The sequence below is a fragment of the Sciurus carolinensis genome, chromosome X (assembly GCF_902686445.1).
Source record: "Sciurus carolinensis chromosome X, mSciCar1.2, whole genome shotgun sequence".
In the NCBI taxonomy this organism is placed as follows: domain Eukaryota; kingdom Metazoa; phylum Chordata; class Mammalia; order Rodentia; family Sciuridae; genus Sciurus; species Sciurus carolinensis.
The window spans coordinates 118732481-118750988 of NC_062232.1; the positions used below are offsets into that span (position 1 = coordinate 118732481).

The 18508-nt window shown below is 38.5% G+C and overlaps 1 long non-coding RNA gene across 1 annotated transcript in view; it reads left to right on the top strand.

Annotated features, from left to right (window-relative positions):
* Positions 1–18508, top strand: part of LOC124972379 (uncharacterized) — a 52305-nt gene that overhangs the window by 18296 nt on the left and 15501 nt on the right. The gene's annotated exons all lie outside the window — the stretch shown is intronic.

The following is an 18508-nucleotide window of genomic DNA, read 5'->3' on the forward strand; positions in this document are numbered from 1 at the left end:
ATCGTGGTTTCTTTTATATCCCGAAATTTAAAAATAATAATAAAAAGGAACTTCTTTGAAAATCTCATTCCATTCCCCCCACATGCCCCAAATTTTCATTTGCGCTTCACAGGCAATATGTTCTATAGCAGTGATTTTACATTTTCTAATTATTTTCACCTAAAATCATTTCAAGAAACCACGTACCCCACTAAACTCTTGCCTTAAAGTTAACACCTGAAATTTATTATAAATTTAAACATCTGCAAAGTTATAATTTCTATCATATTGTAACTACATACGGTTTTAAATAAAATGATTTCATGACATGTTCCATTATTCAATGAAATATAAATGCCATATTAATTTAAATTTCATCATTGTTGGTTTAAAGAAAAAATACAGGGAACTAGGTCAGCTTTAGTAGTCAGAAATTTACATTATTTTTCCATATCCTTGAAATAACCATTCCATTCAACTTCTTCACGTAATTTATTCTAAGGTAATATATTTTTATGTTAAAAGGCCTTTTAATGGTCTCCCTATAATATATCTCCTGCAGGAAATATATAAGGATTGAAATAAATTTCCCTTTGACTCTAAGCCTCTAAGTATTAAAACTTTTACCATTAAATTATTAGTAGCAGACAGTTGATCAGAAGAGCATAAGATATTATACATTTTGGTATGTAATTAGTAAAATGAAAAGCAGAAGTGATTGGGAAAGCATCTCTTAAGTAACTATGACCTTATTTTTCCCAATTTCATGACTCTGAGAATGACTGTTATTTCTAATAAGACAGAATGCAGTATTTTTTATTATTTTTCATTTTTACAGATAGAACTCAGATAACTTTGTTCTTACAAATAAGTAGAAAGAAAAGTAATGAGTGTCTAAGTCATAGGTCAAAAATCCCAGTGTGACCTATCATCAAAAATAATTTTTCTCTGGGTGCTGTGGCGTGTGCTTGTAATCCCAGTGACCAGGGAGTTTGATATAGGAGGTTCACAGGTTCCAGGCCAGCTTCAGCAACTTAGCAAGACCCTGTCCCCCAAAATAAAAAAGGACTGGGGATGTAACAACTCAGTGGTAAAGCACTCCTGGGTTTAATCCCCAGTGCCAAAAAATAAAATAGAGTAAGTTTTAATGTTAAAGCTTAACGGGCAGCTTGATTAGGTCCACCTTTAATTCCATGAAAGCAAGGAAGCCCTCTCACTTACTAAAGGATTTGCTGCAGAGCCTTTTACATTTTCAGTTTCCAGGAAGTTTACCAGAATGGCTTCACTAACATTTACCAAATGGCCATTATGTCTGTTATACTTTCACTTTGAGGCAGTATGTTCGGTCCACTATACTTACAAAAGGTTAGGAAGATCAAAATACTTAGATCAATATGTATTTGCCAATACAAGAATTTTGATAAAATGGTTTTGATTTATGGCATTCTTTAAGTATAAAAACTTGGTACAGATTAGAATCAATAGTATTATAGAAAATATTTACAATTTAATTGACAAAGTCTATGTTCATGTCAAAATAATCAGCCAAGTCAGATTTATTTTTAGAAGAAAATCTGGCTTTATTTTTTAAATGAAACTATATCAAGATGCATTTGATGCTCAGTGTTAAAACCACAGAGAAGTCAAATAGGGACTATATCATGTTAAATGAATAAAGTAAATATAAGATTAAAATAATAATGAGGTGTTTATCCACTTCAAAGTAAATTAAGAAATTAAATACTAATTTTATTTCTGGCATGTAATTTTATTTGTTTGTTTATTTTTGTGGTGCTGGAGATCAAACCCAGGGCCTCACACATACTAGGCAAACATTCCAGCACTGAGCTACAGCCCCCGTCCCTAGTACTTAATTTTAAATTAAACTGTAAAATATTTAGCAGACATTATAAGGCAGATGAAACAAGGAATCTGATGGCAAGTAGTTTCATTTGGTAAATATATAAACACATGTTTTTAGAACACTAGTGTTGGGTTTCTGGGAATAATTCATCACACATAAAATATTTTAAATCCATGAATTTTGTTAGAACACGGAATCAAACTTTTCAGCCATATTTTATGAAAGAAGAAAGTATAATTGCTAAAAATAACTGGTCTGGAAACTAGCACTTCATTTTATTTTTGATAACGTGAGGTAAAAAAAGTTGTTTATAAAACAAAATGAGGATTGGTTCTAATTCGAAAAGATATTTCAAGATACAGTTTGAAAAAAAAATGGGTTTTAATTAGTTTCACTGATGATGTACCGTATCTGAAAGAAAGCACATACAGTTTCTATGCATACATTTTACCAGTGTAAACATTTTTAGTGCAGGAAAATAATCTAGTTATAGTTAAAAGAATCAGCATCAACAGTGCATACTGCTATTAGCCAGGAGGTACTTTTCTTTTTCATTGATGACACATTTTAGTGCTTAGAATTGAGAATAACTGGAAAATAATGCTTAATTTTAAACTTGTGGGGGATGGGCAGTAAAGTTGTCCCTGGGCAAATTAATTTTAAGAGCAAATACACATGAAAATTGAGAATCAGAAAGTGGACCCCCTGATCCTGTCCCTACTCATATACTTTTTTTTCTTTTGTTTTTGGGTACCAGGGATTGAACCCAGGGACATTTAACCACTGAGCCACATCCACAGTCCTTTTTATATTTTATTTAGAGACAGGGTCTCCCTGAGTTGCTGAGACTGGCTTTGAATTCGAGATCCTCCCACTGCACCTGGCCCTACTCACATACTTCTTAAAAGATTTCATGTACCAGTAGCCTAGTTTGAAGACCATTGTGCTAGACTATACCCAGCAGGATTGTTTCTGAGCAATGTATTATTGCCTTTGTTGGAATAACAAGTTTGTGGTAGCTCATATTTACAAGGGTGGATTTATTGCAGTGGATGGACGTAGCTGCCACTTTTGAATTTCTGCCAATTGCTTGTATGGTTCATCATGTTTGAGCAAAGTATTCTGGAAGGGATTAGTTTGTTGATAAATGCATATATTGACTAGACCTAAGTTATCCAGTTTGGGAACCACAAGTCACATGCAGCTATTGAAATATGGCTGGTTTGAAATATGGCTGGTATTAATTGAGATATGCTGTCAGTGTAAATACACAGTAGATTTCAAAGACAGGGCAAACATAGGTAAAGTATTTGGTTAGTATTTTATATTGGTTACAAGTTGATAATATTTTGGATATGTTGAGCTAAATAGTAAATGACATTAAAATTAATTTCACTTGGTTTTTAAACTTTAAAATATTGCAACATGAAAACTGAAAATTATGTGTGTGGTTCACATTAGATGTGTTATAAGATAGCACTGGTATAGAACTGCTTTTGAAAAATCTCTAACTTCCTTTAAAGCCCCAAGTAGGGAAAAAATTGATTTATCCATTAATCTAGTCTAGTATATTAGTATTCGGATATAACCAGTATCTTTTACTGGTGTTTTGGTTTTCATGTTGGAGAATTTCTAGTTGTGATCAGGAAAAAGTAAAAACAAAGCAATATTCTGTTAATGATATTTGAAAAAGAATCTTTAATTAGTACCTAGAAATTTTCCTAGTATGAACTTTAGGAAGCATCTCAGTGGTTGCCTTGCAGCTTTTCAAACTCTTCATAATTCCCAATGGTGGCTATTGTATGTATTTCATCACCTGAGATTTTTTTAATGTAATTCTTTTTATGTAACACTGAGAAAAAAATACACTTCCAGAAAAACTATTATGTAATGCTTTCATGTCCATAGAGTTCTAATTTTATACTCACAGAAAGCACTTATTTATACATATATGTTTATCATGTTTCATGATGTTACAATAACCATGGCCAAATCTAAGCATACATAGACAGTGACAGTTCCCATCCAGCTGCCTTTTGGCCCATGGTGACTGCAGAATGCCGTTGATTCTTATTTCAGAGATATGAAAAGATGAAAAAATCTGCATCTTAGAATCGATTAAGTACAGTAAGTCATTTGTCAAGACAAAAGGATCATGGAAGGCAGAAAACCAAACTCCAAGGCATCCCAGCATTGGAGTTTGGACATCAGCAGACATCAGCAAAAATATCCTTCCTGAATATTGTATTTAGAAAAAAACAAAACATGGCTGTCTTTTAAAATGTCATCACAGACCTCTTAAATAGCATTACATATACATTTCATCTTTGATGGTTTTGCCAGCATTCTGTTACTGGTTTCCTGGCTGGGAAGTGGGAGGGCTCTAGAACAATGGGGATGGCTGGACACAGACTGGATTCTTCCACTCTGAAAATGCCTAGCGTCTCTGCATGAGGACCACTTAGCACAGTCTTGTGGGAGGCTGTGCCTTCAGTGGCTGTTTGTTCTTCGTAAGTGGGCTGACAAAGGGAGCCTTTTTTCTTGTCATGGCTTAGCGTGCTCTTAGCACCATCAATGTATTCTTTCTCAACTGAAGGGCCTAAGCGGGGAAGGGATGGAGATTGAGCTGCCTTCCTTCTTTTGTTTTATATAGTATTTGAGAGGGGCAGCAAGATATATCAGGATTCCAGGAAGTATGTTATCTTCCAAATCAATTAAATAAAAAACAGATTTGTCATCCGAGAATTGTGACGCATCTCTGATTCTCATAGTACTCTTGATGCGAGAGATTTATAAGAGCTAACAAAACCAAAATTTTCATGAAATGAGAATAAAAGAACAGATGACACCTTCTGTCCCTTATCCCTACAGTTGAACATTACACTAAGACTTAGCAACATGGCCAACTTTATGGGCTTGTGACCTAGGCCCTGTGCTTAGAAGGTCTCTATGATTGGTTTAATAGTGGGCTATCACTGACTTGAAATATTTAAAAAGTTTTGAGGAAAGAGCCCCACATTTGCATATTATACTAGACTCCACAAATTATGTAGCTGATGCTGTTCAAGAGGAGGTATTTTTCATTGACTAATTCACTGAAGTTTCAAAATTAAATTTGAAGCAGTGCCTTTGTGATGTTTATAAGGAAAGAAGCAGATGAAGGAAACAGAGAGGGCAGGCGGCTCAGCAGTAACACAGGTCTGTCTATTCAAGACAAAGCTGCAGAGGGGGCCCAGAGGAGACTGAGACCCGTCTTCCGCTTTCAGCCTGAGGTAGATGAAGAGGCCTGAGCCAGTGGGGGAATTTTTGCAGTTAGGCCATTGCTAGGGGGTTGTCAGGGAGGGGTTCTTTTGGTCCTCACCTCCATTCTTTGAGGTGGTCACTTTTCCATGCGGATCCAGGTATTTCCAGGTTTCCAGACCCAGATAACAATTTCCTTACTTTGTATGATTATAGAGTATAACAGTACTTTATATCAACTCCCCATGTGTTCATGATATGACCTGGGACATCTTTAATGTCTTTGTACTCTCATCTGTAAAATGCCAAAGGCATTATACACTTGCTCTACTTAACCCCAAATGATAAGTCCAATTGTTAGGATAAGACTGAAATTCCCATGGAAGTTACTTTGAGTTCTTTAAAGGTTGAAACAGATGTAAAAGATGATAAATTCCTCTTCGAAGCACAGACTCTGGGTGGAAACCACCTGCCTAGGATCCTGGGAGCCTTGTTGGTCTCCACAGTGATGCTACTGTGGTCCATGACTGCAGATCTAGGATCTTCCAAAAGATCCTAGAACCAAAAATCAGTTCCTTCAAAATCTCAGAAGCCCAAGTAAGGCATCTCACTGTTCTCAAAGATCTGAGTTCAGGTACCTGGGATAGAAATGGCAGAAATGCAGACATGATTAGGGGGCTGGGAAGAGAGGAGAGGAAGTGCAGCCTGGAAAAGTACTGTGAGCCCCTGAAACACAGTCACAAGTACTGTGGGGCCTCAGAGTTGGAAAAGGAATTGCCAAGAGTGCCAGTCACTTCAGACAGAAGTGTTCTTGTTGCCCGGAGGAGAATTGTATGCAAAGTTGCTGTTACCTGAGGAAAAGAAACTTGTGCTTCTGATGTGTGAAGGAACTTTTTTTTTTTTTTTTTTTTTTGGATGTAGGGGAAAACCCAAAACTAGAGCCTCAGAGGAAGTCCGGAAATACCAGATGGCTTTAAAGCATGCAAAATGCAGGGCTAGGCTTGTAGCTCAGTGGTGGACGCCTGTCTAGCATATGCACAAGGCCCTGGGCTCAGTCCCCAGTATCAGGGGGAAACCAAAAGAATGCCTAGAGATTCCCTCCTTGGTACATCCTGAGGCTCTTATTTAAACAACTGTAGGGGTTTGTGATAAAACGCAGTAGGAGAAATAAAAATAGTACTTAAAATGAGATCGTAAAAATGCCATCAGAACGATATTTACAGATCACCTTGACAATCATTCCCTGTTCCTGATGAGAGCCAGCAATTGACAGCTTGCTGTATTTCACTTATCCCTTTTACATTACTGACAGAAAGTCCCTCCCTTTTTCTCAACCCTATCAGGCCCAGGGAATCACTTTAACCTCACTATACCTTTATATCAGTAGGGAATTTCTGGTCCATTTTTATAATAAGTAAAAACTGAATATATAGGTTGTATTTTACCCAAAGAAAATTTTTCCAGAGGTACTCATAGTATGTATTTTATTATAATTTAAATTATTTAGCAGGACTTATTAAGAGGCCCTATCCTGAATATGTTGAAAATCCACCAATTACACAGAAGGGCATTTAGCTGGACTAGGGTGGGGTACACTGGTAGGATTTCTGTGACAGAGGAAGGTCAAAATCTTGCAGTACGTGAATTTCCTATTGGGCAAAGTAAGTATAATTAATTCAGTCATTTGAGATTTGCTCTTGGATTTGTATGTTAAATCCAGAGTACTTAAAGAAAAGAAAGAAACACTTTCCTTTTTTCTGCATCCCAGCAAATAGAAAATTTCTTAACTCTCTTTTTCTATATCATTTCCTCCCCTGTTGAAACATGGCCTCTTTTGCAAGTGAAGAAATAAGTGAACTGTTTAAATCCCACACAGAGATATATTCAGGCAGTGGTTCTATATCCTGGTATTTGTTCACATTGACATAGGCAGGAAATTCCTACACAAGATATCCCCCTAAAATCTCATGCAGAAAGCAATCAGTGTGACCTTGAGCTGACAAAGCACTCAATGAATATCTGAAAGAATATTTCACCCCCATGGTGGATGGTGGTATATGGAGAGAGATGGATATTTGTATTGGCAAAATGTCAGGTACTTGTTAGTAGATCATTTTGACTTGACATGTGTGGGAAAGGGACACAAAGATTACAGTTTCTATAACTCCAGCACTTGGAATCAGCTTAAAGATGGAAGTGACAATCTTATTAACAGCTTCCACAAGGAGGAGGGATTTTTTTCTCTTTATTCTGCTTTAATTTCACAGTGGTGAGACAGTCCCCACTTATTCAGAATAATAATGCATCTTGTTTGTCCAGTTTTTAATGTTATCCAATATGAGTTGAATGTGAATTTTTACAAAAAAAGTGAAAGCCTTCCCAATCTACGATACACTTACGAGATATTTAAATATTTGTACAATGGATGCTAGAGAATCTGTATCATGGGGCTTACACAAAGTCCAGTTACTCTGGCAGTAGGGAACAAAGAAAGAAGTAGGGGACAAGGAAAGAGAGCAATGGAGGGAAAAAGAGACACTCCTTGGAAAATATTTTAAGTTTTACAGCTTTTAAAGCATGTTCTAAGTGTCCATCGGCCAATGCACGTATAAAGAAAATTGGTATGTATATGTATATGTGTGTGTGTGTGTGTGTGTGTGTGTGTGCGTGCGTGTATACATATATACACACTGCAATGCTATTTAGCCATGGAAAGTAAGGAGATTCTGTCATTTGTGACACTATGATGAACCTGGAGAACATTTTGTGAAGTGAAAGAAGCTGGGCAGGAAAGGACAAATACTGCCTGATCTAACTTACATTAAAGAAATTAAACTCAAGGACATCAGGGTAGAGTGGTGATTAACAGAGGCTGGGGAGGAGGGAGGATGAAGAGGTGTTAGTCAAAGGGTTCTGAGTTTCAATTAGGAAGAGTAAGTCCTGGGGATCTATTGTACAACATGGTCACTACAGTTAATAACATAATGTAGATCTTTCAGCGTTCTCTCAAAAAGTGATAAGAATGTGAGATAATGTACGTTAGTTGGTTCCATTCAGACTTCCACGATAAAAACATGTTTGGAAACACCAGGTTGTACATCATAAATATACACAATGTTTTTGTCAATTATAAAAAATGAATTGAAAATAAATCCATAGGAGTACTATTTAGGAAATAAGCACTCTGAGTCCAAAGTGAGATGCGTGATAGAAAATAAGACCTGAAAGCCCGACCTGGTTTGTCAGTGGGAAGACTAAATCTTGAAGAGCCCTCAGTGTCTTTCCATGGCTGGCTGAACAATTTGCTGAGGTGGAATTTCAAGGGAAGCAAGATTAGCTTTGTCTTTGATTCAGGGTATTAAAGAGATTAATTCAAAACCTTATTACAGTCCACTAATGCTTTTATTAATGTAGCAGACAGTTTTTGCTTTTCAAGATTTTCATTGAAACTTGTGTTTGTGAATATTATTAAACTTCTTAGAATTAAGGAGTTTTAAAGTGCCTTGTTTGCAAAGCTTCATTATTCAGTTCTCTGCAGGCTAAGGCCTTCTACACATCTACCTAAAGTCCTCCTAGTTACACGAGGGCCAAGAAAGACAGGGGCAACTGAAACAGCTTTGGGAGAGGAACTTGGTCAAAAGGAAGAGAAATGTTTGTAGTTATTCCTTCACCTTTGCCACGTGATCCTCTTCCCCCATTTCTTGGATCCCTAAGTGATGGCTATTTTAGGGACAGGGCATTGTAATCATCCCCAAGAGGATCTTGAACTCATCCTCTCTGCTGATCATCACTCTGGCTTCTCAGTTCTGTAGGCTTTGCTTCCACCCTTCCTTGTTTGCTGCTGTTTTGGCCCACCATGCTCTTTTTCCTCAATTCAGCAGTCCCAAACTTGTCCCATCCTCCAAGACTCATTTCCATTGCATCCCTGTAATCCCTTCCACCACAAAGGAGAAACAAAGTCTTCAGTGATTTCGGCTATTGATGTCAGTATCAAAACTTCAAAATCCTATCAATCCCAACCAAGGTCAGAAGGAGAAGTTGGAGGGAATGAAGCCCCTAGACATCCTTATGGCAAAGGGCGTCTCTGTCCTTAACATCAACAGTTCTCCACTGTGTCTGTGGACCCAACTGTGGGGAACAAATGGCCTTCCCTTGCTGTCTTCAAAATATAGTGCATGAATACTGCTAGATTAACCAAGCTGTATGCAAGCCCATGAGAAAAATTCCCTTGCATCCTGTGTGCAGATACTTCAGTGTCTGTTAGTGCATCACAGATTGGGAAGGCTTTCACTTTTTTGTATAAAATTCACATCGAACTCATATTGTCATATTGTCAAGTTGGACAAACAAGAAGCAGTACTCTTCTGGGTAAATGGGGATTTTCTCATTACTGTGAAACTAAAGTGGGTTAAAGAAAAAACTCTTTTTTGTGACAACTGATAAGATTGTAGCTTACATCTTTAAGCCATGATTCCAAGTGCTGGAGTTTACCAAAGTTGTCTTCTCCCTCTATAACCTATGTATCCATTTCTCACATACATCTGGCCATAGTGTTCTGATAATGAATTATACAGTTATAAATTCACTTAAAAGCCTTGTCTTTCATAATGCATGCCTTTGAACACCAAGATTTTGTCATTTGTTTCAGCTATTTGTATGTTCCCGTCTGCATGTGTCCAGGCATCCTGAGGGTAGAAGTTGTGTCTCCTTCATTTTTGTGTCCCTCAGAGGGCCTAGCACAGTGCTGGTATGGGTGTCCAGCCAATGACTGAATGTGTGAATCCATCAGCGTGTATATGTTGGTAGGTGTCCATAGGTTGGCTGTTTGACAGTTAACACTGTCAAGCAAAAGATAAGCCATCTTTAAGTAGGACAGAACTGTCTCCAGGTTAACACCAACAAACCACTGAGGAGAATGGTTAAAGAAACAAAGAAGGAATCCACCACATTGACCCACAGCTCTGTCTGGTACACAGAACTGCACTTTAAGGAGGCACATGCTAATAGTTCCTAAGCATCTTTTTTTTCTTAAGGCTTTTTAGTTACCACAGGCTCCTGAATAAAAGGCAGGTGGCTATTTGTGTTTAAGTGACCTTTACTGACTCTTGTTTCCTCAAAAAAACAGATGATAGACTAAAGAGGTTGTGTAACCAACCAGAGTCCTGTCACACCCCAGATACTCTTTTGTTTAATAGAACTCTGTTAATAGGGCATCTGATTGTTCCTACCAGATGTGTGGATTGTTTCAGAGAAATCAATCACTCCATTCAACTGGGAACCTCCTGAGTTAATTTGGTCTTTTCACTACCTTATTCTTTGTATGCTGAAATTAATGGTTGAGGAGGCATCAAATAATCTGTCCAAAGCCGCTGCTAATACAAAAAGAAAAAAAAAAGTGAAAATTAGTTATTTTAACATAAAATGAAAAGCTTCTGATAAATATTTAACTGAATGACACAAATTTGAATTGCTGGTGACATAGATCAGGAAAAGATGAATTTCTTTGATTTTTTTTGCATCATTAGAGAAAATACTTCCTTGCTAACCAAGAAAAGGGAAAATTAGGGCAGATGCTACCTTTTCAACCACCCATCTCTTTCAGGATAGTGAGAATAGCCTAAGATTCCTGAGTCTTTAGGTTGTCACTAATTATCAGTCTAATCTGGGACAAGCCTGCCTCCTTGGGCCTCTATCACCTCATTACTAGATAAAGAAGTGAGGCCAAATATCCTTGGGCCCTCCCAGCTCTAAGTGTCTGCAACTCCATTAAACATCCTGTCATTTCAGAGTGGTAGCCAATAGGGATGGAAGGGTCACACTCATTTGGGGGGAATTCCTGTGAGCATATTGCCTTAGCTTCCAGAGCAGCACTCTCCAGTATAGAGAAGGTACTCTACAAGTAAAATATGCAGCAGATTTCCAAGACTTAGTATGAAAAATATAAACTATCCTTTTATTTTTGTATTGATTACATATTAAAATAATATTTTAAATATATTTGATTAAATAAAACATGTTATAACAATCAATTTACCTGTTACTTTTCACCTTTACCTTGTGCTATTCAGAATATTTGACATTAGCTGGGCATGGAGGTGCAGGCCTTTAATCACAGCAGCTTAGGAGGCTGAGGCAGGAGAATCATGAGTTCGAGGCCAGCCTCAGCAACTGAGGCCCTGAATAACTCAGCAAGAACCTGTCTCAAAATTAAAAAAAATAAAAAGGACCGGGGATGTGACTCAGTGGTAGAGCACCCCTGGGTTCAATCCCTAGTACAAAAAAAATTATATCCATGGCTCATATGATATTTCTGTTGGATGGTCCTAGTCTAGAAAGTCACCCCTGCTGCATGTGACCTGACTTTCAGTTACTCAGAAACCTCCCAAGGTTGAAACCATTTAAATTAATGGCTCTTAGCCGTGGATGTACATTAGAATAGCATTGGCATGTTTTAAAAAAGAGTGTTCCCTTCCTTCCTATGATTCTGATTCAACAATACAGCTTGAGTGATCGTTCTTTTTTAATTTATGTATTTTTGGGGTTACAGTGTGATAATTTGATACATGTGTACAGTGTGTAATGGTCAAATCAGGATGATTAACAATTCCATCTTCTTAAACATTTATCATGTTTTTGGGTTAGAACCTTCAAACTCTTCTAGTTCTTTATAAAATATGTAATAATTTTTTGTAAACTGTAGTTACCCTGTCATGCTGTGGAATACTAGAACTTTTTCCTCTTCCCTAACTATTCTGGTACCTGTTATGTGACTTCCCTTATAGAGACCTTTCTTATAGCTCTGAATCTCTTCCACAGGCCATGGGTGATATAGTCATAAAGAAATGGCACTTGGTCATCTGAATGCCAGAAACACATGCAGCCCTAGTTTGGAGAGCTGCAGGATGAATAGGGTATGCATCTCTGAAATAGCCCTGACCCTTGACTGTCCTCAAGAGTGAAAGAGCTGTTCTTAAGTGCTTTCAGGGTTCAAGGAGCATAAATATCTCCTTGGTTAAAAGAATTCCTTCTACCAGATTTGTGTTATTGCTTGCATTTTTCTTTAGTGGAGGGACTATTTCTTGACTCCTAAGGGAGCTAAAGAATGGAACATAGAAAGTATGATTTAATTGAAAATGGTATGATCTCTAAAATGGACCAAACAGCCATCAACCTCTTGTTAATTTCCTGTGGATGTATAGGCTGTATTTTCTAGCCTCACCCTCAGATTCTGGAGGCCATCCTGTCTGACGTCTGTCATCTTGTGTACTTACTAGATCCTCAGTTACTTGAGGTTGGTCCTTAGCTGAAGAGGGAAACTGATCTCCTGATAGTTTTCTTGGTTCCTTGAGCTGTAGGTAACTTCCCAACTTCAATGGATGACCAAGACTGGAGTCCTAGTAATGAATTTGGAACAGATTTTCAACATGAAACTCCAGGCTTTAAATTAGACTCTACTGAATTATATCTTGGGATCCTGGTAAGTCACAGAACTTCCTGACTATGGAGATCCTTGAAAAGGAGGAGTTACAGTGATCATGAATGTCAAATTTTGTGTCACTGACAGTGGTAGTAATATCTTGTCAAGGCAGTTGAGAGTTAGTGAAAGTTGGGGTAAATAATCTTTTGTGTCCACAGTACCTCAAGTCTTATGCTCTGCCTAATATTTTAGATCAAATAGCGCTTGCCTGCTTTATAGATTAAGTGTTGTCTGAGTTATTTGGGGAGTGACTCTACCACTTACTAGCTATGTGACCTTGGATAAAAAACTTCTCTAAGTTCCACTTGTAAAATAGGAATCATAACAGTATCTACCATGTATCCTTGTTATGAGGACTTCATAAATTGCTCTATGTCTTTCCCACACCTTGTAGAAGATGTACCCAGAAATAGCAGCTGAAGAAAGGTTTGTGGAAGAAATAGATGAGCTGCCTCCTTTGGGAATCAGTCTGAAAGCACCAGGGTTTAGTCTGAGAACTGGTTGCCAAAACCTAACCAGTTTCTTTAGCAAATAGTCAGATGTAATAGAGCTCCATTTCCCTGGCATTTTCAACAGGATAATATGGTAGGCACCAATGCCCTATTACTTAAATATTTCATAGACTTTAGGAAGTTTGCCCCAATCTGATGTTTGCAAACTTACCGTCACACCTGTGCTTGCTTGGAAGGGACTGTCACTACTGCTAAGGAAAAGTCCTTCTGACAACGTAATGACAAGGCCAATTAATCAGTGAGAGCTAGAGAAGCCATCTTCTACCCATTGCCTTATGCTGGCTGGTGTGGAAATAGAAACATAAATGCTAAACAAGAAGCCATTGTAATGGACAAGCTTGTGTTGGATTGGTAAATGATATATTATTGAAACATGTATATTTAAGTGCTTGAAGAACAAAAGTAGAATTCTCTGAACTGCTTATATAACCTCCCCACCCCTGTCAAATCGAATGGGGAATGAGCAGCCCAACTTTCCTCTTTAAGAACAGCTGTAAGGGACAGTGATAGTGACCCAACAGAGACATTACACGAGCCATGATTTCGAGTATTATTTCTGGGAGGTGATGTTTAAAACGATCACATCGTCCTTTTTCACTCAGGATGGATTTTCTGCAAGTCCTGTAGTCATAACCTACATCACATTTGAATGAAACTTCAGAGAAAATAAAATTGCAAACCTATTGTATTTAGAGGTAGTCGTGGCCGTGATGAATAAAAGTGACATGCTTTGAAGTTAGGTCAAGTGGAGAGCCATGCAACCCTGGCATGATTCAATGGAATTCCAATTAGAAAGCCAGATCACCTCCACAGCTTCTTTTTATTGTTTTTTAATCCCATGAGTCATTTTCTTTCAGCAGCTCCATCACGGGAGCTCTGTGAAGTGGGGTTAGGGGACAGGGAATAACAGGACAAAGTGAAAAAGAGAAAAACAGGTGCAGTAAGAGTAAGGGAGGCCGGATGGACAGCCGGCCCAGCAGGTGCCTTGGTAAGCTGGGTCACTAAGTCATTTGGGGTCTGTGTGCCTGGACGAACATAAGGAAATACACATTCACAATGTCATTTGCTTTATTTTCAATTTGGTTAACAGCTTTTCAAATCAACATGGTATTTTATAGCAATTAACTGTAATTACAAATCTTAAAAACATTTTTATGGATAATTACATGCCTAATTATTCTTCCTTCATTTTCATTTAATCTAAAAGAATTTAACTGTGCCATTTGGGTAAGTGCTTAGTGTTTTTAAAACTGATAGTGAATGCCTTATTACTTAAATATTTCATAGACTTTAGAAAGCTTTCCCCAGTCTGCTGTTTGCACACTCACCATCACACCTGTGCTTGCTTGGAAGGGACTGTCACTACTGCTAAGGAAAAGCTCTTCTGACAACGTAACGACAGGGCCAATTAATCAGTGAGAACAAGAGAAGAACTGAGCTCCATTTTGTCTGATGATGATTGGCCGCTTGGCAGCAGGCCACCAAGTGAGTTATTGATCTATTGGAACCCAGCCCATTTGGATTTTACAATTGGATTTCTGTCATCAGGCTATTAAAACTGCGGACTTGGGGAAGTTAAAAAAAATTAGAAGACTAATCTGTGGAACTTAACAGGTTTAAAATATAAAGCAAGGTGAAGCAGGATAGGCATCAACAGTAGAGGAGCTAAATGGCAGAAATACCCCTCAGATGCAGATGTACTGAGTGAATCTCTGAAATTCAATTAACTGGCCTCCATAGCATCTCAAATTCTGTTTGTGGTGGGAAGGATAACCTCAAAGAGTACTAGTGAGGAGTGTCAGGAAGTGATATACTTGCAATGAATTTTTAGTAAAATGGGCAGAATGAAAGAGAAGAGTTAGGATCAAGTTCTAGTTCACATGGTCTATTAGCTGTACAACCTCTCTGTGCATGATTTTTCAGAGGGATAAGTTGGATAATGAGCAGTGTTTGACACATAGTGGAGACTGAAAAATGTCCCTTTTCTCTTTTCTCATAAATCTTAGATATGTGTTCTGTAAAGAACTCAGTTTTGAAGATCACTTCTTTCGGAGAAATTTTATTTTTACTTATTTATCAATTAATTGCATAGGAGTAACATTATTAATTTGTAGACTCATCTAACTTTTATAATCTTTTGAGACCTTTCTATCATTCCATTATAATAAAAACAATTTGTTACTGTTTTATCTAACCAGGTGCCAAGATAATTAAATAATTATTATTTTAAAATCTAATATGTGCTTGGTGCGGTGGCACATGCCTGTAACCCTGGCAGTTCGGAAGGCTAAGGCAAGAGGATCGGAAGGTCAAAGCCAGCCTCAATAATTTAGCAAAGGCCTGAGCAACTTAGCAAGGCCCTGTCTCAAAATAAAAACTAAAAAGGCTGGACTGAGATTCAGGGGTTAAGTGCCTCTGGGTTGAAAAAATGGGATGTGAAAGGAATACTATGATCAGGATATGACTGCGCTGGCAAATTAACACATAGTTTATTTTTCTAGAATATATTCAGCTATTATGTGAAAGTAATATATAAAAAATAACGCTCTCTTTATAGGTTTTTATCACTTTGTCCTATTCTCTTGGAAGGCATTTGATGTTTGTTCTCCTAATTTCTGCAGTGGCAGACAATAATGAATGGCCTCTAATGTCACTGCTGACAATGATAATTGATGGCTGTTTGTGTGTATAGGTGTGAGGACGGGCCCTATAACTCACAGCCCTCCTAGCACACACAGTTTACCTCAGCCTGGATGGCCGCTTCCCATCCAGCTCAACCTTCTTTCATCCATTCTTTGGGAGCGCCTGTGAGCCCATCAGTCAGGGGCTACATTCATTGTGATGCATCTGTCATTCAGAAACTATTCACGGAGCACTTTTACTGGACCAGGAACTCTGGACATGCATACGGCAGAGCTCCAACCCTTCTTAAGATGCTAATAGTCTAAAAGGGACTAAAAGCTGTCTACAGGTAACTCTAAAGTATGATATTTTTTTAAAAAGTCATGAAGAGGAACAAATTGCTGTTGGAGCTTAGAGAAGGAAAGGATTACTTCTAGTTGGGGACATTCAGGAAAGGCTTATTAGCTCTTTTAGGATTCATTCAACAAGTACGTAAGCAAGAGACTGTGCTAGGCTGGGAAACAGACACAAATAAAACACTGCCTGTCCTCAAGGAATTTATGTCCCTGGGACAGATCCCCAGTCTACTAACCTTACCCTCAATAAGGTTAAGTGTTAAAGACGACTGAGATAAGAATGAAGCGCTGTGGGGGCCCAGGGGTCACTGTGTTTGGGGAAACCAAGAAAGGTATCATGGTCGAAGTAGAGGTTAAACGGGGTTTCCTTTAGAGCATTTATGGTCTAATGATACACGTAAATAATTCCAGTACCAGGTAAAAGATGCTAAGTACCTAAGAGAAATTTAAGCAGAGGGCCATGAGTTTAGGGGTGAATATGTTTATTCCAGCTGCAGTCTTGGGTAAAGACTTATTAAAGAGTTGAATTGGATTGCCAGGTGTGGTGGCACACCTGTAATCCCAGCAATTCTAGAGGCTGAGATAGGAGGATAGTAAGTTTGAGGCCAGCCTCAGCAATTTAGCAAGTCCCTAAGCAACTTAGGGAGACCCTGTGTCTCAAAATAAAAAAAATAAGTAAATAAAAAGGGCTGGGGTTGTGACTCAGTGGCAAAGCACCCCTGGATTCAATCCCAAGTACAAAAAAAACCATAAAAAACAAAACAAAAAACCAGCCTAATTAGAGCTGGGCCCTACAGGATGCGTAGACATTCGCCAGGGAAAGGGTGGGGAAGTAGAAAGAACAACAGGAATAGAGGTGTGGCCTCTTACTGGTGAGTGCTTCGAAGTGACTAGAATGGACTCTGCTGGACAGTGCCACACGCTGAGGAAAATAGGAGATGCAGCAAAATCACAGAAGGTGCTGATCCCCAAGATGGGTCATTGGGCTTCGTTGCGTAGGCAGCAGGGAGTGGCATGTCTTTTCTTTTTCATGCTTTGGGATTCAGCTGACAGTAATTAAAAGTGAGGGCTGTGGAATCAGACTGCCTGGGTTCAAATGTTTCCCCAGCAATTATTAGCTGTGTGAGCTTGAGCAAGTCTCTGCCTGTGTCAAATGGGGATGACAGTAATATTGCACCCTATAGGTGCCGTCAGAGGGTTAGTTCAGTTCACATACATGAAGCACTACAACAGTGCTTAACAGGAAGCCACAATCTCTAAGTGTCTGTTGTTGTTCATGGTAACAGCAGTAATAGTCTTGATATAAGTGGTTGCAACTTCAAGAAATTCTTGTGCTGTGAACTTGTAGGGACGTACTTGAGATGATCTGAGAAAACCAGAAGTGAACCCCAAGGGGCTGTTAAAATAACCAATACTCATCTTTACACAATTGTCGAAGTATACCTGAGTTGAGACACATGAATTGCCAAGCCTCAGCAGCAAGAAATGGCTGAGCCAGAATGTTGACCACCAAGACAATGGCGGCATTCAAGAGTAGGGGTCCAGGGTCATGTCTGAGCTGAGAAGAGTTTCAGGGACTTTCTCTATCTGTGATACAAATTGCATGAGCAGCAGAGTTTGCAGCAGTAGGGTTCACCTGTGGTTAAACTGAAGGCCAAGCACAAAGCCTAATGATAAAAGCATTCCATTCCCAGGTCCCAGGTGCCTTAGCTCTCAGGCCCCACCTCACGTTGAAATTTTAATATGAAATTGCAGTTATCTACAAGTAATCCCAAAGTGTTCCCTCAGAGACCTTATTCACAAGAAGCGGGACCAGCCTGGGAACGGGGACCTGCAAAGCTCTGGAAAGTGTGTTTTTGGATTTGCTGAAGTACCAGCACATTTAGCAGCTGGTCCATGATTTGGTGCCTTGTCACTGTGTGCCAAACTGCAGATACAGATGGATGTCATCAGCAGCAAGACTCTTTCTTGTGAGTGGCCCTAACCTTTGATTCATTTAATCTGTTTCTTGGTCATCACTAAGCACACACAGGCCACCATTGCAAGACAAAGGCACCTTAGTAAGTACTCCGAGAGTCCACAGATGTCCCTTCCCAAATGAGCTTTTGCACAGCATGATCAGAGGTCCCATTGAGATTCACAACAAGCCCCTGGAAATTTCTGAGACACCAAGCAATTAAAATGGATCTCTTTTGAGACCTCTGTGTCTTTCACTCTCAAAGCTCTGTGCAAACTTTTATTTTTTTTGTCGGCCTAAAAGTAGGGAATCATATTGCATTGGAAGATGATATTATAGGTCTTAATCAAAAAAGGATTTAAAGATAAGTGGTGACAGGTGTCCTGCCAGTGGACACACAGTTCTCCAAGGCTTAAGTCTTAAGTGTCTTCTTCCTAGTTATGCAGCTTCTATCAGAAAATGGATCTAAACTAATTTTGTTTTGATAAACATTAATTAAAT